The sequence below is a fragment of the Acipenser ruthenus genome, chromosome 2 (assembly GCF_902713425.1).
Source record: "Acipenser ruthenus chromosome 2, fAciRut3.2 maternal haplotype, whole genome shotgun sequence".
Classification (NCBI taxonomy): Eukaryota; Metazoa; Chordata; class Actinopteri; order Acipenseriformes; family Acipenseridae; genus Acipenser; species Acipenser ruthenus.
In genome coordinates, this window is record NC_081190.1 from 46,886,211 (window position 1) to 46,910,286 (window position 24,076).

The following is a 24,076-nucleotide window of genomic DNA, read 5'->3' on the forward strand; positions in this document are numbered from 1 at the left end:
GAATGAGGACTTTTGCGAAATCTGCACGGCTTTTCAGCCCAGAGTTTGTCGCAATAGGCTGAATAGGGCCATGGGGATAGAAGTTCCACCCCCCACGGGGGAGCCGTCAGCAGCCCTCTGGGCGCCACCCCTGCTCCTCCAATTGTTGCAGAGCCCCTCGCAGGAGATCCCCTGCGTTCACGCTCCTGCGCCGACACCCGTAGTCGCTCCCTGTCACTGCAATTGAGCAGGGTGAAGTGCTCAAGGCAGGTGAGAGACATCATGGACCTGTCTAGGCAGCAAGCTCCTGTGGCGCTGGTAGAGGTCCCGGCCCTGCTACCACCCGCACCAGCTCCGGTTCCTTGGTCTCCCGTGGGAGCCCAGGCCGAGCCGGAATCACAGTCTGTGATGGCAGAGGAGGACACTCTGTCTATAGTGGCCTCCTGGGGTGAAGGCTCCTTCCCCACGGAGATGGAGGAGGGAGAGGAACTGACGCCATGGACCGAGGCTGAACCTAGCTCCGAGGTTGCCTTGGAGGTTATTTTGCCACAATTGTCCAGCTCCATGTCGGCATTGATGGGACGCGCTGCAACCTTTTTGCAGGTCCCCTGGGTGACAACGACAGAGTCCCACCGGTCCGTGTTTCGGCAGTGGCTCCCCGACCGCAGTCTTTCCCACCGTTCCCTTATTTTATGGAGGAGGTGCGCTCCTCTTGGGATCGACTGCCATCAGCGTCGAGTGTGTTGAAGCAAGCTGTTCGGCTTGTTTCATTGGGTGGTGCGGAAAAGCTTGGCTTGGCAAGATTTCCCCCGGTTGACTCCACCATTGCAGCCTTGGTTAAGGCTCCACTGGTGGGGGGATTGCCTAGGGACCCAATGTGCCCGAACCCTCAGTGCAGGGTTATGGAAACACATCTAAAGAGGGCCTACACAGTGGAGGTGACCTGCCTGGCAACCTCAACCTCAGCAGCCCCAGCTGGGTCCTGAAGGCTTGCGGCTCAAACCTATCCGTTATCCGCACACCAGCTGCAATAGTGGCGCGCTTGTACATTGGACACCTGGGTGCTCACTATTGTGCACAACGGTTACGTGCTGCAGTTCCGTTTTGGACCTCCACCCTCCAAGGAGTCACGCATACATCAGTGACGGACCCTCTTCAGGTCTCGGTACTCCAGAAGGAAGTGGCCGCCTTGCTGTGCAAGCGAGCCATTTGTCTCGTAGACCCCACCTCCTAGAACTGGTATTCTTCAACAAGTTCTTGAAGGAGAGGAGGTTCCAAATGTTGACTCACTGTCACATTCTCCTGGTAGTCCAGCCGGGTGACTGGTTTACCACCGTGGACTTATGGGACGCATATTTTCACTTTCCCATTCTTCCAGAGCACAGGATGTACCTTCGCTTTGCCTTTCAGGAAAGCGTTTACGAGTTCTCCGTGCTGCCGTTCGGCCTCTCCCTAACTCCTTGTGCGTTCTCAAAGTGTGTGGACGCTATCCTGACCCCTTTGCGGTTGCAGGGGATCAGAGTACTAAACTATCTTGACGAGTGGCTGATTTTCTCTCATTTGTGAGAGGGAGCAGTGGCCCACACGGCGATTGTGACGCAGCACCTGGCGAGGCTGGGCCTCACCTTCAATGATGCGAAGACTCGATTTATACCAGTGCAGTGCATGACGTACTTGGGGCTCTGGCTGGACTCCGGTACGATGCGTGCATACCTGTCAGACGACAGAATAGCAGCTATTCAAGATTGCCTCTCCCTGTTTCAACAGGGATCACAGGTCCCTTTGGTGCAGTACCAAAAACTGTTGGGTCTGATGGCCACAGCTGTATCAGCCGTCAAGCTGGGTTTATTACGCATGCGCCCGCTCCAAGTGTGGTTCAATGCTTTTCATTTACACCCCAGCACGACAGGCACCATTGGCTGACAGTGTCTCACACATGCTCTGCGGCCATGCGACGGTGGAGGATGCCCTCTCATCTGCACGAGGGTGTGTGGATGGGAGTTGGGTTAACTCACCAAGTGGTGACGATGGACGCCTCCAACTTGGGTTGGGAGGCGGTCTGGGAAGGCAGAGGAGTCCGCTGCACCTGGTTGGGCTGATAGATAGCCCTGTGCATAAATATGCTGGAGCTACAGGCTGTTTTCTTGGCTCTCCAGCACTTCCTTCCACTGTTGCAAGGAACACATGTGCTGGTCTGAACGGACAACACTTCATTGGTGGCGTATGTCAACCATCAGGATGGCCTCTGGTCCCTGGGGTTGCATTTCATCGCCTTCCGGCTCCTGAATTGGTCACAGTGGAACCTGCTGTCCCTAGAGGTGACGCATCTTCCTGGAGTGGCGAACTGGGCAGCGGACCTCCTATCGAGGGAAGATGCACATTCGTCAGAGTGGCAACTCCACCCACAGGTGGTGGAGTGCATTTGGGAACGGTTTGGAAAGGCGCAGGTCGATCGCTTCGCCTTGGCGGACATGACGCATTGCCTGCTGTGGTATCCCCTCCACCACTAAGGCAGTCCACTCGGCATCAACACCCTAGCCCACGAGTGGCTCAGGACGCTTCTTTATGAGTTCCCGCCAGTATCGTTTCTCCTGGCCTTCTTGGAGAAGGTTCGGTTAGAGAAAGCGGCAGTTCTCCTAGTGGCCCCTCGGTGGCCCAGGAGATTCTGGTTCTCGACCCAATGCCAGCTCATACAAGGCCAGCCCTGGGAGATCCCGCTTCACCTGGATCTCCTCAGTCAGACGAGAGGCACTCTCTAGCATCCGGAACTGGGCAGGTTCCAATTATGGGTCTGGCCCCTGAACAGGACCGCTGGACAGCCCTAGGGCTATCAGACGCAGTTGTGGGTACTTTGCAGAGCACTAGGGCAGACGCCACAAGGTCGCTGTATGCCTGGAAGTGGAAGTATTTTCAGAATTGGTGTCTGACTAGAAGTCATGACCCAGTTTCTTGCCCCATGCCAGTTATCTTGCAGTTTCTGCAAGAGCTGCTTGATGCTGGTAGGTCACCTTCCACATTGAAGGTGTATTTAGCGGCTATCTCTGCATGCCATGCCCCCGGGTGCACATTTTTTGTCTACCCGGTTTCTTAAAGGCGCTCGGCGGTTAAGCCCTCCCAGGAGGGCCGTTCTCCCCGAATGCAGCCTTGATGTTGTACTGGAGGCTCTCATGAAGGCCCCGTTTGAGCCCATACACTCCATAGAGTTGAAGCATCTGTCTATGAAGACAGCCTTCCTCTTGGCTATCACCTCCGCTAAGCGGGTCAGTGAGCTGCAGGCGCTGTCTGTGCACAGCTCCTGTATGTGTATTTGGGATGATGGCAGCAGGGTGTCACTGCATACAAACCCTGCTTCCCTGCCCAAGGTGATCACAGCCTTCCCCATGAATCAGTCTGTGGAACTAGAGTCTTTCCATCCACCTCCATTTTCTTCTGAGGAGAATAGGAGATTGAACTTCCTCTGCCCAGTGCTGGCATTGAGATGTTACATGGATAGGACAAGAGCTCTGCGTCATACTGACCAGCTCTTTGTCTGTCATGGTTTACGGACCCTAGGACAGCCCCTCTCAAAACAGTGACTGTCCCAATGGATTGTGGATACAGTCTTTGCGGCGTATGACAGTGCTGGCTTACTCCCACCTGGGAGAGTAGCTGCGCACTCCACTAGAGGGTTGGCTGCATTTTGGGCCCACCAGAGGTGCCTCACTGTCTGATATATGTACAGCGGCTAGCTGGGTTATGCTGCACACATTCTCCAGGTTCTACCGCTTGAATGTGGTAGATCCTTCTTTGCCTTCAATAGGCACAAGGGTCCTTGAGGTTGCACGCTCGCACCGCTAACCTAGGGTTAAGCGATTCTGATGCGTCCCTCGTAAGCTGCCGTTCCTTCTCCCTCGCGAGGGCTCTGGTATACATTTCCTATACGTAATGTTTTGGTGGTCATCTTCAAGTTGAAAGGGAACGTTAGGTTACTTACCATAACCCTGGTTCCCTGAAAGAGAAGACGACCACCAACCAGTGAGGTCGCATCGTTCGCCCTCACGGCTTCGATACAAAAAGAGAACATAGCTTCCGTAGTTTGACTGTTTAATCCCTCCGTAGGCAGGACAGAGGGTGTCACCCCAGGAAGGGGCCTATCAGCAGCTCTGGTATAGAGAGCTCAGAAAATACCTACCAATGCGCAGGCATATCCCATACGTAATGTCTTTGGTGGTTGTCTTCTCTTTCAGGGAACCAGGGTTACGGTAAATAACCTGACGTTTTTCTCCTTTAAAAAAGGGAGTTTATTACAGACTGGATTAAACCATTAGAAGATATGCTGCTGCAAATCAATGTAAATACAACTTTGAATTTTGATCAGTATGATGACAGTGTTCATTTTGAAACACAATTCTTCCCCTCCTCGTCATTCAATGAAACATCTCTGGTGCATATATTTATTTAAAATGTATCACTCATATCATAGTAATCATATGCAGTACCCTCCCTTATTTTTTCTATTAACTAAAGTATATATATATTACCAATTAAATGTATTGTAGCAGTGAAAGTGGCTTAAAAAAATGCATAAATTGCGTAGCTCAGCCTGGTATTAGTAAGTGTTTGTGTTGTATTGTATCCTTGTTGTGTTTTTGTTTAAATTCTTACATTAGCGCTTCGCTGCAGCTTCCCTGTTTCTGAGTCTCCTGTCCTGCTGGTAGCATCTTGGGCCATAGCACTACCCTACCACAAATACTGTATATATCTGAAAAATATTGACCAATGTAACATCAAAAAAGAAACCTACACTTGAATGTCATCCCCAAAGTTAAAAGAAAACTGGACCTATACAGAAAAGGAAACAGAAAGAAGCCACATTATTAAAACATCCATAAGTATCCAGTACTATTACATATACTTCATATTCAAACTGTTTAAAAGTAGTTTAACTAGTAAAATACACACAGATGTCTGCAATTAGAGGACTGTATTTTACTTGTATACCATATTCTTACACTGACAACAAATCTGAACCTTATCTTGCTAAGTAAAGTTATGATCATCTATCCATGATTTCATGCGTCCACAGAAGTGAGAAGTAAACTTAAGGGGGAAAAAAAACAACCACATTATTGCAGCCTTTGAAATAGTATAAAGCAGATTATTCTAACAACCAGCAATGGTGTGGAATCAGGTTGGAGTTTTTGATGCCTGATCTTGAGGCTTGATCTTAATCAAAGAGAAGAAACCTTTGCTAGAAAATGCAGTTGGGTGCTTTATTGCAGTAAATGTAGCCTTCTGTCTTAGACTTCTACATACCTTCAATCACTTCCTTAAACTGCCTCACAAAAAAAGCAGTAATAAAGACACTGCAATAAGGACATGAAAGGTGACATTTTGTGAATAACTTGTTCCAAAGGTTGATGGATTTCTACTAGAAATTGCATCTCATCCTACTGATCAGAAAAGTCATTATGGCAATTAAATGTTGACCAGGTAAGAAGAGAGAAGCATGTAGTCGCTGAAACATAACTGAAGTTGAATACAGTTTTGTTTTATTCTTATTAGATTATTTATCAGTTTCTCTCTAGCAATTATAGAGGCTATTGCTGGTGTCTGTTACAACCGTTTTGTCAGTCAATTTACAGTCTTGTTGTACATGCTGACATGCTGTAGCAATTGTGTCTCTCTATGCTTCTGTGGTAAATGTATTGTTTCTGAAAAGAGGTTATTTATAAAATGGCAATTTGAAAGCTACATTTACAACAAAAGTAGAGCTAGAATACGATTTTAGCACTATTATTCCTGAAACTTAGAAGTTTGTTGAAGTTTAAAACAAACTTCTAAGTGCCATTCCAGTGGATGTCATTTTATGGTAATTAAGTACATGTTACCATTTTATGGTAAAAATGGTAAATGTTTTGGATATCATGCATCATAAAAACGCACCATTGATTAAAGGGTGTTTACAAAGTCTTTGTAAGACTTTAATGATAAAATCTACAGAAACATTCTAATTTTACTTACCTAATTGTGGCCATCTGGGTTTATAGCAGATGTAACTGAAGAGTTCTTCTGATAATCTCTGTTTTTTTTAAAATCTCCAAAGATAGTTACATTTAATTATTTGTCAGATGTTTTTAATAAGATTCCCTCATAGCACAAAATAGATTCCTTAATATGTTGGCTAAAGTTGTGCCAACATGCTATCGCTACTGCTAATTTAAAGACGGTAGCATGTTGATATGTTGCCGAATTCAAAACATTTCACAATTAGAATGAGTGTATGAGTTTCAAGATCATACTTTTTCATATCGCATAGCAATCTCATATCACATAGTAATCAAAACTTTATATCTCAGTGTGAGAGGGCAGAAGAGCCCTGGGTGTAATCAGTGTGAGAGGGCAGAAGAGCCCTGGGTGTAATCAGTGTGAGAGGGCAGAAGAGCCCTGGGTGTAATCAGTGTGAGAGGGAAGAAGAGCCCTGGGTGTAATCAGTGTGAGAGGGAAGAAGAGCCCTGGATGTAATCAGTGTGAGAGGGAAGAAGAGCCCTGGGTGTAATCAGTGTGAGAGGGCAGAAGAGCCCTGGGTGTAATCAGTGTGAGAGGGCAGAAGAGCCCTGGGTGTAATCAGTGTGAGAGGGAAGAAGAGCCCTGGGTGTAATCAGTGTGAGAGGGAAGAAGAGCCCTGGGTGTAATCAGTGTGAGAGGGCAGAAGAGCCCTGGGTGTAATCAGTGTGAGAGGGCAGAAGAGCCCTGGATGTAATCAGTGTGAGAGGGAAGAAGAGCCCTGGGTGTAATCAGTGTGAGAGGGAAGAAGAGCCCTGGGTGTAATCAGTGTGAGAGGGAAGAAGAGCCCTGGGTGTAATCAGTGTGAGAGGGCAGAAGAGCCCTGGGTGTAATCAGTGTGAGAGGGCAGAAGAGCCCTGGGTGTAATCAGTGTGAGAGGGAAGAAGAGCCCTGGGTGTAATCAGTGTAAGAGGGCAGAAGAGCCCTGGGTGTAATCAGTGTGAGAGGGCAGAAGAGCCCTGGGTGTAATCAGTGTGAGAGGGAAGAAGAGCCCTGGGTGTAATCAGTGTAAGAGGGCAGAAGAGCCCTGGGTGTAATCAGTGGGGCAGAGCAAAGCCCTGCTGATAAATGAATTGTTGTATGTTTATGATTTGAAAAAGAATGGGTATTATTAATGTATTATTTTGGGTTTATTTAAAATATTGTTTGTGGGGTTGTATTGATATGATTTAAATGTTTTGTTAGTGTTTATTTAAGAATGAGTGAATGTCTTATTCTTATAGTTAAAATTTGGTCTGGCAGGGGCGATGTTAGCAGCGATTTTGGAGTAGTCATACCCATGTAGTACTTTGATCCAGCGAGCCACTTGTCCATCTGGCTTACAGAAGTAGAGCAGCCAGTGCAGGGAGCGACCTACCCAGTGATGGTGCGGAGGCGGACCTTGGTGGGTGCCCAGTTTTGATGGTGCCCTCCTTGGCTATCAGGAAGGAAGCCAGACCATGCGATGGAGATAGTGGAGCCAGTATGTACCAGGGCTTTGCACTGGACCCCATTGAGGGTGTGTGCAGGCTGTTGCCCTGGCAGATACTGCTCACTATGGTGACCGGCTGTCATTTCCCGCTAGCTTGGGATGTTCAGTTGGCAGTCCTGGGCGGCAACATTGAGCTTGGAGGTGGCCAGGTCTACCGCATCTCCAGCGGAAGATTATTATAAAATGATTATAAAATGTGTTAGTTCATTCTCATAATGCTGTCATGGGTTATGAATCTGGGGGGGCGGCAGGGGGCTGCTTTTCCTCCCGGATCATATTGTTGAGGAGTTGTTGATTGCCTGTGAAATGTACTTTTTACTCAGAATTGATAACCTATTGTTCACGGTTAGGAGTCCTGATGTGTGGTGCAGGTACTCAGTGCTGGTGTATCTGGGCAGTCTGAGTGGAGCTTGGATTGTAATGTTTTGAATTGTTGGAAATTTTTTTCAAGACACGGATGCTATGTTCTCTGGCTTCAATTAAAATCTTACTGATCTTTTCAGCCATGCTATCAACACATTCTCCATTGTCATTCTCAGTTTAAAGCTTAGGCGAGCTGATGTCGTCACAGACATTGAAATCCACAGCTCGAGCTGCCAGGTCAGGTGTTGAGAATATCCAGAATATCTGCAGAGCTGTTAGAGGAGCTTATGTGTGTGCAGGGAAATACTTGGTGTTTTGCATTGAAATATCCCATGATTATTACATTTTCTAGTCCATCAGATAGGAACATGAGCAGCTTTTTTGATGGAATTATTCCAGGTGGGCAGTAAATGGAGGAAACCACCAGATGTACTGTTTTCGTAATGACAACTTTTGCAGCAACACATTGGTTTTGTGCCAGTTCTTCCTGAGAACGCTTGATTTGCATCTTGTAAAACAGAAAGTTGTTTTTGATCAAGAGGGCCACACCACCTCTGCTGTCTCTTCTCAGAATGTGGTAGCTTTGGATGCGAACTGTGATATTTGTAGACATTTACAGATGCAATTTTTACATCCTTCTCCTTCAGCGTTTGTATGAGCTCTTGTTTGTTTATTTGCAGACCTCTGATGTTGATATGCAATATGTTTGTTGAATGTGTCATTAGTTTAGTTTAAGCAATATCTTTCCATGATTTTGCAGATGTTCTTGGACAGCTCGTTGTCTGTGAATATCTCTTTGACTTTGTCTTGAAACAGGTTACATTTGCCATAACTTAGTGTAAAATGGTAGTAAGAAGCCTTCTGAATAATCTGCCGAGTTTCAGACATTGATTCAATAAATGTATGGCATTGTAGCACTTGCTACACACTGTAGCATAAGTAGTTTGCTGCCTGCTACACTTAACTGCGTGGCAGATGCCTAGCCAGGCAATCGTATTGTTCTCAGTAATTTGCTAAATAGACAAGGGTGTTCTATGGAAATAAAGTCAAGTATTCTAAATTACACTGTCACTGAAAATTATTCCACTTACCAAACATATGATTGTTTTCCTATATGCAAGTTATTGGTATCTCTGCATTGGTCCTCTGTGGTTGCTACTTAAATACATCGATTGTCCCTAACGTTATAATTAAATTAAACATTAGATGTCAATCCATATCTTTAAAATGTTAAAAGTTTAAAAATTTGGATAATTAATCTCTGCATGCCATCTTGAATCTTCAGTTGTCCAGGGTTGAGAATTGCATTCTAATGTCCTCCAATCTTTAGTATTAAATAATACGTATTAAATCGTATCCGGACCCTACAGCGTGTCTATTACCGCGAACCCACCACCGCATGACCCAGTACAGCACAACTCCACTACCGCATGACCCAGTACAGCACAACTCCACTACCGCGTGACCCAATACAGCGCAACCCCACCACCGCGTGACCCAATACAGCGCAACCCCACCACCGTGTGACCCAGTACAATGCAACCCCACCACCGCATGACCCAGTACAGCGCAACTCCATCACCACGGGACACCTTTACAGTGACAGACCACCACCGCGAGCCCCGTTACAGCTCATCACCACGCACAACTTTGTAGCTATACTTGCTGCCTGCCTAAGATGGATTCAGGGTCTTAAAAGTTATTGTGAAGTAGCTGCATGGTTTGTTTCAAGTTATTGTTATTATTTATTATTTTTATAAAGGACACTTCAGAAGCAATTCATGTTCAAAGCACTTTTTTTTTTTAAATAATTTAGTAGTTGCCAATTAGTTTTTTTTTTATTATTATTTTCTCCACAATTTGAAATGCCCAATTATTTTAGGCTCAGCTCACCGCTACCACCCCTGCGCTGACTCGGGAGGGGCGAAGACGTACACACACTGTCCTCCGAAGCGTGTGCCGTCAGCCGCCCGCTTCTTTACACTCTGCAGACTCACCGTGCAGCCGCCTCAGAGCTACAGCGTCAGAGGACAACTCAGCTCTGGGCAGCTTACAGGCAAGCCCGCAGGCGCCCGGCCAGACTACAGGGGTCGCTCGCGCGCGGTGAGCCGAGGACACCCTGGCCGACCTAACCCTCCCTCCCCCTGGACGACGCTTGGCCAATTGAGCGCCCCTGGGAGCTCCCGTCCACGGTTGGCTGTGGAATAGCCTGGACTCGAACCGGCGACATCCAGGCTATAGAGTGCATCCTGCACTCTAGCGAGTGCTTTTATTGGATGCGCCACTCGGGAGCCCCCCAAAGCACTTTTTTTAAATTATATTGGCATACAGTACCAAAATAAATAAATAAAAAAAAATGAAATGACATTTTGCTTCCCTCTCTAACAAAAATAGTTCCAGTGTCACACTAATATCTGCTTGGTTGGAAAATAAAATGTAAAAAGAAAATACATAAAAAATAAGAAGAAGAAGAAGAAGAAGAAGAAGAAGAAGAAGAAGAAGAAGAAGAAGAAGAATCCTGGCTTATTTTCAAATAAACATGGTACCACTTTTTTGGGGGTGTGGTTGTAGATGGATGGGTGGGAGGGTGGGTGGAAAATTGGTATTTAGGGTATTCTCCTGTTTTTGCTTTTGTAATGTGCTGTTTGTTCCAAAAAAAAAAAAAAAAATCACAAAAAAAAGGGGAAAAGCACTTATAGGCAGGTTTCTTTCTATATCTGGCAGGAAGCAATTTGGACACCAACCATCATGAAACAGGCACAACAGGGATAAAATTAAACTATTTATTCTCCCCCACAAGGGAACCAAAAGACACAATCAGGTATACAGTTACATTAACACTTATGCAATTTCCCAAGCCTATCAATCACCTTTTACAATAACAGCCATCATAGTTGAAGGGTTACTATTTTTTTTAAACTATATCTATTGCTAAAAATACAAATATTTTATTTCTAAAAAAAATATTCAATACAAATAGTTATAATATACAATTATTTATAAAACAATAAATTACAAAATAAACATTCTTCTTGTGAATTCCTCTTAGATATAGCAGTCTGTTCCCTTATAAAAATAAACCCACCTCCTACCTTACTGAGGGCTGGTATGGTAATAGCGCCAAACTTGGCTACCCTTACCCGCAATTTCATTTGTTTAAGGTCCAATTTCTCTTTCCCACTAAGGGCACCACCACTCAAATCTCAGTGTGTAGCACTAACACCTGGAGGCAACCCAAACAATAAGACTAGCAAGGGGACTACACTAACAAAGCAATACACAAACAACAATTCGGCTTTCAAATAAAGTAGCAATAATGCAGGATTCAGAGAGGTCTTCTAATTAGCCGGATTGTTCTGGCTGACCTCACAGCTGGATGCCCAAGTTCAGTTGTATTACAGCCCCACCCCTCTTTGCAGTCAGTTCTCTAGAACAGGCAGAGACACAAACAAAAAAGCTGTTTAAATAGATGACCAAGCTATGGTATTAATATTCTAACAGTGCAGTGTAGAGGAATATACAGTTCAACAGGTATTTAAGCAGACACACAATAGATGTGCTATACTAAAGCAGTAAGACAAATATGAAAACACACATTATATATGTATATTTATATGCGTTCTGCTAAAGCAGTAAAAAAAAAGTATGCAGTTCAATATTCAAACACACACACTCGACACACCGAGGAGAGATAAAATGGCAGAAGGCACGCCCCACTAAATAGTTCCCTAGCCCACTAAACAAGTTACTAGAATGGGAATATACAAGCCCTTGTACTTAACTCGTACCTCTCCCTTCAGCGGCTGCAGTCAATTCACCAGCTCTTCTCAGGATGACATACAGTGCTCCACTGATCCTGTGGCAGTCAGTGTCATTCTTTAAGAATATCCCGTATCGTGTATAAGCATATATACTAAAGTGCGCCAATTCAATCAAATTAGTTATAACTGACCCCTGCAAAAATAGCTTGCGTCCTTTCTAATCTCCCTTAACCACCCAATCCATCAAATCTATCCAAAGAAACTAGCTTCTCTAAGATTGCAAAATATTTTTTTTACAGTCCATGATACCGCTCCCTAATTTAAAAATGTGTGATGGATTAATTTTACTTTCCATTGTAATTAGGGGTGTATGATTATATTTTTAATAATATTTGCATTCAGATTTTAATTACCATGCTTGCAAGATCTATATAAATCTTTCAAACAGAAATAATTTTAAATAATTACAAATCTACAAACAGTATGTGATTGCATTTAGGAGGTATTCTTTTCTCAGCATGATAACTTTGCTTTGTTATAACCAAAATAAATAATGAAAACTAATAACTTGGACTACTGAGCAGTTCAAGGTTGCAGAGAAATATGTTATGTTTTTTGTTGTGCTATGAGCTGTGCTATGAGCCTTTTGCCAGTGGTACTAGATGACCTTACCCTTTAATTTTTTTTGTGTGGCAACCGAGCCTTAATGCATTTTGACTTTGGTGATCCCCTGGTGGTTTGTGCTTAGTTTCATGTATGCAAACCTTCTAAATATGGAATTGTATTTATATATAATGCCATTTAATACTGTATGAAATGAAAATAAATGCTCAACGTTTATTGTTCAATTGTATATTAGTGGAGATTTTTGTACATAAGGGTCATCATGCTTTCATATATTTTTACTTTCAAATTCACTGGACGCCTACGAGAGCGTGAGAGTAAAGAAAGGCATTGTGGGGCAGCGAGCTTGAAGCATGTGAGTGCTTGAGTGACAACAGTGTCAGAACATAGGACAGGCTGGACAGATCCCTGTACTCAAAGGACCGGGTCAGGCAGCACCCTCTGGCTGCTGAGCGGCTTGAGACGAGTAAGGGCCAGGACAAGACATACAAACAAGACACTCTGAACTCTCACCGAGGAGGATGAGAGACAGAACATACGAAAGACGAAGCTCTCAAGTCCAGGCCGGGTCAGGCAGCATCCTCTGGCTGCTGGGCGACAAGGAGAATGAGAAGACAAACATGAAGGACACTCTCAAGTCCAGGTCGGGTCAGGCAGCATCCTCTGACTGCTGGGCGACAAGGAGAATAAGACAGAGGACAAAAGGACAGATCCCGATCACTACTCAGGCAGCATTGGCTGGCAGCTGGGTGGCGTGGAGAGTTAGGGAAAGAAGTGTCTCGGGTCCGTATAGGAGAGACGAAGGAAGAGAACCCCCCCCCCCCCCCCCTGCGCGGGGCCCAACTTGGTGGGTGGGGGACTCAGCCTGCCTCAGAGGGGGCAGAAAGGTGCTCAGACCTAGAAAAGAAACTAGGGAGAGTGATAGCAGGTTGTGGCCAGCATAAGCTGCGAAAGTACAGATGTGGCCGGGAGTCCCCTCTGACCGGCGAGGAACCGCCGGGGACAGCAGTGACTTGGGCAGGAGGCTGACCCGGTCGGTCTGGGGAGTGAGACACTTCCCCCCCAAAAGAAGGACCCCCGGCTTCCTGCAGAACCACACCGTGTAGATAGGAAAGAGACTACAGAGCTACATAGATGATAGAAAAGACTGGAAAAAGAAACAAAACAAAGAGAGGTTAGTATGACGGGCTATGGATTGGAGGCCATCCACGCTGTGGAGAGGAACCCCCCGCCCTCCCCCCTATTGGTGCCCCCACTCCGGGCATACTAATGAGGGACTGGTGAGCTGCTGCAATGTCCGTGGGAGTTGACCCGATATTTGCCTCCACTGCTGAAGAGGACCAGCACCCCATGGGCTTAATCTGGTGCTAGTTGATTCCGGCGCATGCTGCAGAACTGGCTGCTCCGATTCGGAAGGAGTGAGAATAAAACTGAGGGGAGAGCCTGGACCTGGACAGAAGGGTGTTAGATGGGAAGCAAACCAATGTCTTGTAATGACGATTCATGAAGAGTCGATGAAGAGAGGATCTGAAGGGAGACAAGAATTCCTGGTGGCGAGATACTTGGTTAGGGCAGTGATGGGACAGAGAGGAGAGTTCAATTTTTTTTTTTTTTTTTTGTGAAAACTGAACGCACTGACCTTGATGTAATGGTCTGTTTTTGAAGTTCTGATGAATAGGACGAAGGCTGATGGCTGGGAAACTGGAGATTGATGGGACTGAAAACTGCGCAGCGCAGCGAAAACTGAGCAGCGCAGGAACCCGAAGAAGGCGACAAGGCACGGAGCTTCCATGACGATGTGAGACTCTCAGGCAGATTGAAAGGAGCGGGGGGGGGGGGGGGGGGGTGGCGGAACTGGTGCTGGATACCCAAGAGGTAATTCAGTAATTCCTGATGGAGGAAGGGGCCAGGTTAAGGGATAGCTTGAGGTACGTGATAAAGGCTAGGAGGTGCTGACGGTTATAGGTGGTGAGAGAGATCCGATTCTGGGCACAAAATGTGGTGAAGGAAGACCAGGCGGTAGAATAAGAAGAGCAAGTGGAAGGGGCGAAGGCATTCTCCCTGAAGCTGCGGGCCGACTGGAGGAGACCAGAAAGTGTGGAGTTTAGTGGAACACCAGCTGATTGAAAGGAGGAATTTGCCGCGGGTTGGGGTCTGCTTCTGGGATCGGGCTGTGAAACTTGTGGACATCACACATCCTCCATGGTTAACTTTTTTTTTTGCAAGGTGTAGTATTCTGTAGTAAAATTACTTTAACTTGCCAAAGTTCTGTATCTGGGTGCACGCAATGGTTCACAAGACCTCATGGTTGATATGTTTTAATGCTCCAAGTCTATCCATTGTATTCCCCTTGATGTCCTGGTAACTGTTGCTTGCTTGCTCCCCCCCCCCCCCCCCCCACCCACTGGTAAATCAACTGGTGCTGTCACGGAAAGTTCACAGGGTGCACTCTGATCCTTCAGGAGTTCTGCAGAGGAAGTGCTTCACAAGAGCAATTAGACATAGTACTTCCGTGGTCAGGTCATTGAATGGACAGAGCAGCCTTTTCTGAGTGAAGGATGTCTATTGACATAGGGAGCCAGGAGGGGCTCTTGAGGATCTCTCTGAGTGTCAAGCAAACTGATGGGATGGATAGGAGTGTTGGAGAAGGGACAGAGATGAGGCGGCAGAAATACTGAATTCTGGAGATGTAGGCTTTAACGGTAGTGGGGCTAAGTGAAGAGAATCCCTTGCATGGGCGATTGAGGCTAGAATCTGTTGCTCATTAAATCGGAATGGGATGTATTTTGTTTTGAGTGCAGAAAGTTGTAAATGTTTTCCATCCAGTGGTAAATGAAGATTTGGTCACTGGGGCTAAGGGTGTGGCCATGTAGTAATGAGCAGATTGCAGAAGGTTGGAGTGTTGTATTTAGTTGAACAGCAGATGTTGGTGTTGCAGAGTTTGATGAGGGCTGAGGTGGCAGCTGGAGCTGAACAAACATATGAAATCGACTGCAGAGTTGTTTCTGGAAACAAGGGCAGAAAAATGAGATGCCGACCATCTTGTGCTAGTTAATACGGGATCGATCAGCGGTTTGCTACCATCATCTCTGTTTGGAATGGAAAAGGTGAACTCATTTTCAGAGATTTGGGTTTCACAACTCCAGTAATTCTCCTAATAGTGGAACTTCTTAATTCATAAATCAAGACAGATTTCCAGTCTCGTACCATATATTAAAGCTTGTAGTATCTGAGAGGATGAGCAGACATATGACTAAATTGCTAAGGAAGTCAAGCGCGCCGTATTTATTTATTTTTCAGATCCGGTATTGGAGGAATGCTGGTGCGTTGGAAGCTCTGGAGTAGAGCAGTTGCAGATTTAAACAGTAAAATAAAGCAACTTTTGCATGCTGCAATAGTGAGCAGATCTGAAGATTTTCTGTAATGAGGAGATATTAATAGCAGAGGCAAGATCTGCTGAACGGGCAGAGATCTGAGGGAGTAAACGATGGAATGCTGTCAGAAGTGTGCAGTGGCCTGCTGTAGAGAGCATTTGAGAGTGTTTTTAGATGATGTCGGAGATGGGGCTGCCTTGGGGCAGAGATGAAGAATACATAGATCTGATGCCGCTGCAGAACCTGAGAGGATGAGAATGCGTTGCTCTGAGGCTGCTGCAAAACCTATTGATTTGATCAGGAGCAGTCTATGAGTGTATTGTCTATTGCGGTGTAGGAGGACGCTTTGACTGAAATGTTGATAATCGTAGGACATAGTTTCCGTATGTTATTATTATTATTATTTATTTCTTAGCAGACACCCTTATCCAGGGCGACTTACAGTCGTAAACAAAAATACATTTCAAGAATCACAGTACAAGTAATAATACAATTAAGAGCAAGATAAATACAATGACTTTGGTTCTTACGAGTACAAGTATGACAAATACGATTCAGTAACGGAGCAGATAAGTGTCAGTGATAGTTACATCAGGATATAATTAAATACAAAATACTACAGATTAAATAACACTTGACAGATTACAGTACTCTAAAGTACAGGATTAAATGCAGTAAAATAGGGGGCAGATAAGAGCAAGTAAAGCGCATTTAAGGAAGAGTGTCCAGAGGGAAAAAAAGAGGAGTTCTACAGGTGCTGTCTGAAGAGGTGAGTCTTGAGGAGGCGCCGGAAGGTGGTCAGGGACTGGGCAGCCCTGACATCTGTAGGAAGGTGTGGCAATGTGCCCCGCCCCTCTGTGTATTTTTGTGTTTTATGTTGTATGTTGCGTGTGTTAATGTTGGTGTATAGATATGGCTGCACGGGATATAAATGGGTGTGTGCAGTACGAGTTATTTAAAATGTATAATTGTATTTAGGCACGAGGATTGCACTTCATGTGCATTTAAAGAATTTAATATGTGAGCACGAGGTTGCACATAATTAATTCACGTGCTGGGATTCAAGTGAATAATTAATTAGTAATTGAATCCCGGCACAACAGTATATATAGAGAATAAGAGAGGCATGGGTCCAGGGTGACTCCGAGGTTCTTAGCTGAGGAGGAGGGAGAGAGTGTGGTAGATTCCAGAGGAATGGAGATAGAGAGATCAGAGGAGGGGGAGGAGGAGGAGGAGGGAAAGAAAAGGAGGTCAGATTTAGAGAGGTTGAGTTTGAGGTGATGCAAGTGCATCCAGGAGGAGATAACAGACAGACAAGTAGAGATAGCTAGCAGCTCAAATTGAATGAAATGGAAGTTGTATTAAGTACCTTGATGAAGTTGGGGGAAATGAGGAAGTGCAAATCTGGGAACAAGAAGGTTGCAGGAATGGCCCGATGCAGGGAAGCTGGAAATTAATGTGACGGTGGATTCTTAGCATCTCAGAAAGCTGATTAGCTTGGCTTCATGACCAGGTCCACGAGGGAAGGGGTTTGGATTTGAAAAATTCAAGTTAATATATGTAGCAAAAAAGGAGGCAGGAGGGGACTGAGAATCCCTCGGAGTGACAACGAACTGCAGGAATTGATAGAAAGTTTGGAGTGTGCAAGATTCGCAGCGACAGCAAACCATCTTAAATTATGTAGAGCTTGTGGTATTATGCTGCCATCTAGAGGTTGTGATTGGAATTGAAACTATTGGCTTCAGTGAAGCAGGGTAGCATATATTTGGTTATTGCGATTAAAATCCTTGTCTATGTAAAAAACATTTGCTTCACAACAGTTAGTGATGATAAGTAAGTTAACGTAGGTCTAGAAGAGGAACCTGCAGTATTTAGATGTCACAATTTGGTGAGTTGAACTCGCCATCACGTTGCAAAAGCGCAGCAGCAGGAGCCAGAAGATTGCACTAGTGAGGCACAGGCTCTCATTGCCTGTTAAAACTGCCTAGTCGCCATGGCAACTTACCACTAGTGAGGCGCCGGTGGGAAAGAATTGCAGTACAGCAGTGTCGTTGGAGCCAGTCTTTCTGAAGAAAACGCAGACCAAGTTGAGTAATGGCACTGTGCTATGAACGATGCTGTAACTGGGCTGGAGACTGGATGGAGCAGGAACGACTAACGTTGGAGCTCCTACACACAAATAGAAAAGCGGAATGATGAAAAGAATCACCTGAGCAGGTAGGAAAGAAGCTGATACTATCTTACCAGCGTTGTACAGAAAAATGGTACAGAAAGAGGTTTTAAATATTAGTGAAGATGAGCGTTTGCTATAAAACAGAAACAAAAAAACAAAACACCAAACACAAGACACAAGACCACAAAAACAAACACAAGACAAAGAGTGGAAGTAGTGCTAGGTACACCCCATGGAATTATGCACAGGAAAAAACTAAATTATGCAAGGAAAAATACAAAATTATGCAACATTAAATCCTTTGTATTATTTGTTTACAAATCGAATTAAATATAACTGTTTTAACCTTCTTTAGAAATATGTACAGGTATTTTGTATTTATATAGCACACAGCACATTTGTATCACAGAATCAAATGCTTTATCATTCCTTGAACAAAAAGTGTCCCATCAGGTGTGAATTTTAAAACTAAATGCAGTTGTTAAATAAGGAAAATAAGGACTTTTCAGCAAAATTACCCTGCTGTGGATTAGATGCTCATAAGTGCAAAAAACAAACAAACTATTAAACAAAAGTACTGTGTAAGTAATGTAAAAAAAAATATGTGCATATTTTTTATATTGGGTACTTCTTATACTACCATGGCACAGCAGGTACAAAATAAATAAAGCATCAAAGACTAATCAAAATGATTATGTTGACGTGAAGTCTTTTTAAATTGCAAGATTGAAGTAAAGGAAAACCAGCTCTTTTAGTTTGTCCTCCGAAAGAGAACGCCTTCGATCAGAGAGAACAAGGTTGTACAATGAGTTGCTGCGCTCAGCATCAGCTGTGTTTGTTACAGCATGTATGAATCTAAAAGCTAATGTTTTTATATTCGGGAGTCGGTCGGATGTTGCTGACCAAAAAATGGTGATGTCAATTCCCCCTGACTGTTCAGCGCGCTGGATCGCATCGAGCGCCACCTTCCAGGTATACAAACCAAACTCCTCTTCTGGAATGTCACTGAAGCCAGGAATTGAAGCGTAATCCTCCTTGACATGAGACATTACAGGAACTCTTCTGGGGTTGAAAATCCATACGCATTTCAAGCACTTAATTGTGGGCTGCCCACTCTTAGTATCACTTATGGACCATTTTTAACGGTCTTAAGGGTTATTATGCGGCAATGCTTGATCATACGTTATATGCGTAAAATTACGCGGGCGCGTAATTGCGCAATTTCCCGGGATGTAGCTAGGTTAATATAGGAAAAAGGGGGAGATTGACGGGCGGAGCTGCCAAACGGAACTCCCGGCGCTGCCCTGGCCACGCCCCTTGACTGACGTGGTGAGCACTGCGCAAGGCTATTTAGAGCAGACTAGAAGTGAGCTACCTCCCCCCGTCGCCTTACAGGAATTCTCTGTAGTTTCAAATAAAAAACACTTTTGAGAATTCAACACCATCTCCTTGAGTACTACTTCCTAAACATGAAAAAGTTACAATATCAGTGCTCGAGTTCCCCCAAAAAAGTGCCGGAACGCACTATATCATTTCAACAACAGTTAAAAATTAACTAAGAAAAACTTACAGTAGAAGCCCGTTCATCCGAACAGCTGGGGAACATAGCAATGGTTCATATTAATGAGAGTTCAGATGTTATAAAAACAGCAATACACGTACATATATTGCCTCTAAAGTTTTATTTTAAAATTAATATTTTTCTGATAGCCCCAAACCTGAGTTTTACACTGTATATAACGTCACTCTGCAAAGCAAATCTGACAGCGGTACTTAAGCATTCCATACAAGTATATTAAATGTAAAACAGATTCAAATAAGTGAAGCGCATATCAGTTCATTGCTTTCACATTTTACTATTCTCAAAACAACAAGCTGTATTCCATAGTGCTGTTGGTCCTACAGTTTTACGGTTACATTTGTGTGGATATTTCCCCCAGAACAACAACGAACATAGTTTATGATGTTTGCAATTAAATATGTGATAATACAGTATCATGTCTTTCTTTACAGCTTGTCTAACTAGTGTTCCACATGTAATTTGTAACTTCCGTTTCTTATCAATAAATTCACATTTACTATTTTAACTGGTGTATCTCTTCATACAACGTAAAACGTTTTTACTGAATTTAAAAACTGATATTTTTCAAAACTGAAGATTATATAATATCTGCATGCCACTACCAACAATTACTAGGCATGAAACCCAGGACCCGGCACAAGCAGATAACTAAGAACTTGAACTTGAAGCATATGTGGAAGCGACTGTAAATGTGAATCATGGTCAGCACATACTAGGATAGAAACAAAAATCATATCCCTCTTCCCACAGTATATCATGAGTAAACGGTTTTTTTACATTTGCTTTCATAATTTCTAAATATTGTGTATATAAATGAGTGGACACAACCCAAAATAAATGTCACTTTAATATATGGTAAGACTAGTGTTTCAAACTTATGTTAACTAAATAAAAGGTCTACATGAATTTATATAACAAACAGCACTAAAGTGTACATACTGTAACAGTTACACCCCTGCTGTTTTTATGTATTTACTGTTAATAAATACAGTATTATACACATGTGGAAAAAATGGACATTTTACTTACCTGTCACCGTTGGTTTTAGGCTTCTTTTAAACGACAGAAAAGTAGGACAGTATCCCACTACGCTTTTTATCAGATATTAGTATCAGTGGTGTAGTGGTAAGTAAAAGTTTGATGGAGTTGAGCAGATACATTGAACAAATAAACATGAACAGATTGCTTGTTATTGCCCACCCACCATTATTGTCTTTTCCAATTAGCATGCAGAGAAGTTGACATGAAATGTAAAAAATGTCAATGTGAAAAAAATGTAGTTGATATGAAATGACACTTTCATTGAACATACATACTTTTGCACACATAACTTTAACGTGCCTATATATATATATATATATATATATATATATATATATATATACACACATATACATATATATACAGTATGTGCAGGATTTGAACCCTAACTAGTCACACTTTCACTCCAACTACATAACCACTATGCTATACAGATTCACATCTTAACCCTTTCACCAGACTAGTCTACTATTTACATTGACCCTATCCAAACGGCAATACATTGCCTCAATATAGGTTAAACAATTTTGTTATTCCGGTAATGTGTGTGTGTGTGTGTTATTATCAATAACAAGTTATAACAGCTAATTGCTTCTGCATTTCACATTGTTTATTAAGTGACTTCTCCAGTTATGCTTGAGAATGCCATTTTACCACTCATAACATGAAAGTTATTTGTACTGTTGTTATGTTTTGTTTTGCTGGATTTTATGTAAACACCAACTGTTGTTTTAAGAAAATACTTGTTTCATTCAGTCTATCACCAATCTGTCCATTGGATTACATTACAATTGATCACTGATTCTTCCATGGGATTAATGCATGCTTCACAAAGTTCTGAATTGCACAGAAATTCGACGACGAACGGCCCTCCGAACCAATTGGGCCAGTCGTACAGTAAGTACAAATAATTATACATTTTTACTTTGCTGCATTCCAATCTGATATTGCAATAGCACAAGTTGATCAAATCACAAGATTAGGAGGCAAAAAACAGAATAATTTTTACAATTAATATGTTTGTGTAAGTCACTTTAGCATTCATATGTATATATAAGTTTGTAACCAAGTACAAATGTATTTATTTATTTATTTATACAGGAAATTAACCCATTGAGACAGAGGCCATTTACAAAGGGGTCCTGTCATACACAAACACAATCATACATAAAACACAATTAATATTTGTGTGGTCCAGCCTTAGACAATAACAACAAATAAACAAAGGAGCAGTAATACAGCTTTTTTTTCTTTCTTTTCAGTGTGGACTAAAAGAAAAGCAATGGCAAGGAGTTTTAAGCAAATCCCCAATACGCTCTTTATAACCAAAACATGAGAGGTTACCAAACTACCAGAATCACAAGATAGCAAACTGTAGCCAGATAACTGGGATCCATACATGTAATAACTTTAAACAAGAAACAATACCAGTGATAAAGCCTTCGATTTGTCAGTGAGAACCATCCTAGTTTTTTATACGTCTGGCAATGATGTGTCAAAAAGGACACGGCAGCATGAATTATATATTACATCCAATTTTTGCAAAGACTGCTTGGAAGCAAACTGATAGATACAATCACCATAGTCCAAAACAGGTAGAATAGTAACAGTCACTAACTTTAATCTGTTAGCCTGAGGAAAACAACTTCTTATTCCTAAAAAGGAAACCTAGTTTAGGTCCTAATTTTGAAAGCAGTTAATCAATGTGATAATTAAATGTAAGATGCTCATCGATCCATATACCTAAATATTTAAAGGAGGAAACTTTCTTAAGTAATTCACCATCCAAAGTAGTAACAGCCCAGGTCTGAATAATTTTTTTTATCCTATTAGAACAAAATAACATGGTTTGTGTCTAGTAGCATTTAGCAGTAATCTATCTCGGAGTAGTTGTTTTTGCACAATATCAAATGCACTATATAGAATAGTGTCATCCGTATGTAGATTGTAGTACCCAAGTTACATCCCAAATCATTTATATACAAAGTAAACAGTAGTGGTCCAAGTACTGAACCCCGAGGAACCCCTTTGCACAGAGCTAAAAAGGTTGAAATATTTCCATCAGCTTTTATTGCTTGTGTTCGATTAGTTAAGTAGTCCTTGACAGCCCTGTCACTAATTCCCAGGCCAGCTCATTTTCTACAGAGAACAGTATGATCACCTGAATCAAAAGCCTTGGATACATTTAGTAATAAAGCACCAGCATATTTTCCATCATCCAACACGATTGATATGTCATTGATAACTTTAAGAATAGCAGTATGGGTACTATGTTTTGACCGAAATCCAGATTGATGGTTTACCAATATATTATTCTGTGTTTTTAAAAAAAAAAAAACTCTTTAATTGCTCACTTTCTCACCTCTCAAATATTTTAGCAATAACTGGTAGTACAGATATAGGTCTATAATTGTTAAGATCTGAGTGTTCACCTCCCTTAAAAACAGTGACAACATATGCCAATTTCCACATTGATGGAATTGAATTGGTGATTCACTGGGCGTGAGCTGGGGGGGAAAGATAAGGCAGAAGAAGCAGCAAGGAGCAGTTAGTAGGACAGAATGTGGTCACCGACTGGGGCCGACGCTGTCGACATCCCAGGGGCGGAGGACCCGGCCACCGGAAACGGGATAGAAAAGAGGTCGTCGACTGGGGCCGACGCTGTCGACATCCCAGGGGCGGAGGACCCGGCAACCTGAAACGGGATAGAAAAGAGGTCGTCGACTGGGGCCGACGCTGTCGACATCCCAGGGGCGGAGGACCCGGCAACCTGAAAACACATATGAGGGTTAGACTTGAAAAGCCACCCCTCGGGAGGAGATGAGAGAGGTACCCAGCATTTGAGGCTTATGTAAGGGGCGCTCGTAAAACCCCTGATTGGCCGAGACATCACGCTGCCTGGGACCTGAAAATAAGGACAGAGCATTGAGGTTAGTATAGGACTCGGCACGAGTGACCACGTCCTGAAGAGAGGCAGAATAGAAGAGAGCCTCGAGTGAGATGAGCGCAGGAGCTGCGACAGGACAGAGTTTGGCCGGGGGTCCGCTCTGACTCACGCGGTGAGAACCCCTGAAGGTAAGGGAGGCGGCTGCCTAGCCCTGAGGTCGGGGAAGTGAGCCTCACTTGCCCCCCAAAGGATGGACCCCCGGCACCTACGAAAATTCCCACACCGTGAGACAAACAAGACAGAACATGCCAACGCATAACATAAACAAACAAACAAACAAAAGACCAGAAGGACGAACAAAGGGGGATTAGTAAATTTGTTAATGGGATGTGACTGTGTATACCTGACTATGTGTATACCTGCCGCTCAGTGGAGAGGAAAAAAAACCCCTCGAAGCGAATTTAGGGGAAAACCTCAGGTGGCCCCGGCGAACAGGTAGCCCCCACTCCGGGCATGCTAGCAATTTTAAAATGGGCTGCTGCTATAACGAAGGGAGATGAATGGACGTAATAGTCTACTGCGGAAGAGGACCAGCGGCCCATGGTCTTGATCAGACTGTGATTGATGCTGGCTCTTGCAGCGGAGGTAGCTGCACCTATACGAAATGAATGGGGAGAATACAGCTGAGGAGGGAGGCCTGTTCTAGAAAGGAGGGAGGAGAGCTGGGCTGATTAGGAGATTTTCGTCGCTGCAGGGAAGCTTGAAGCTGAAGAAAC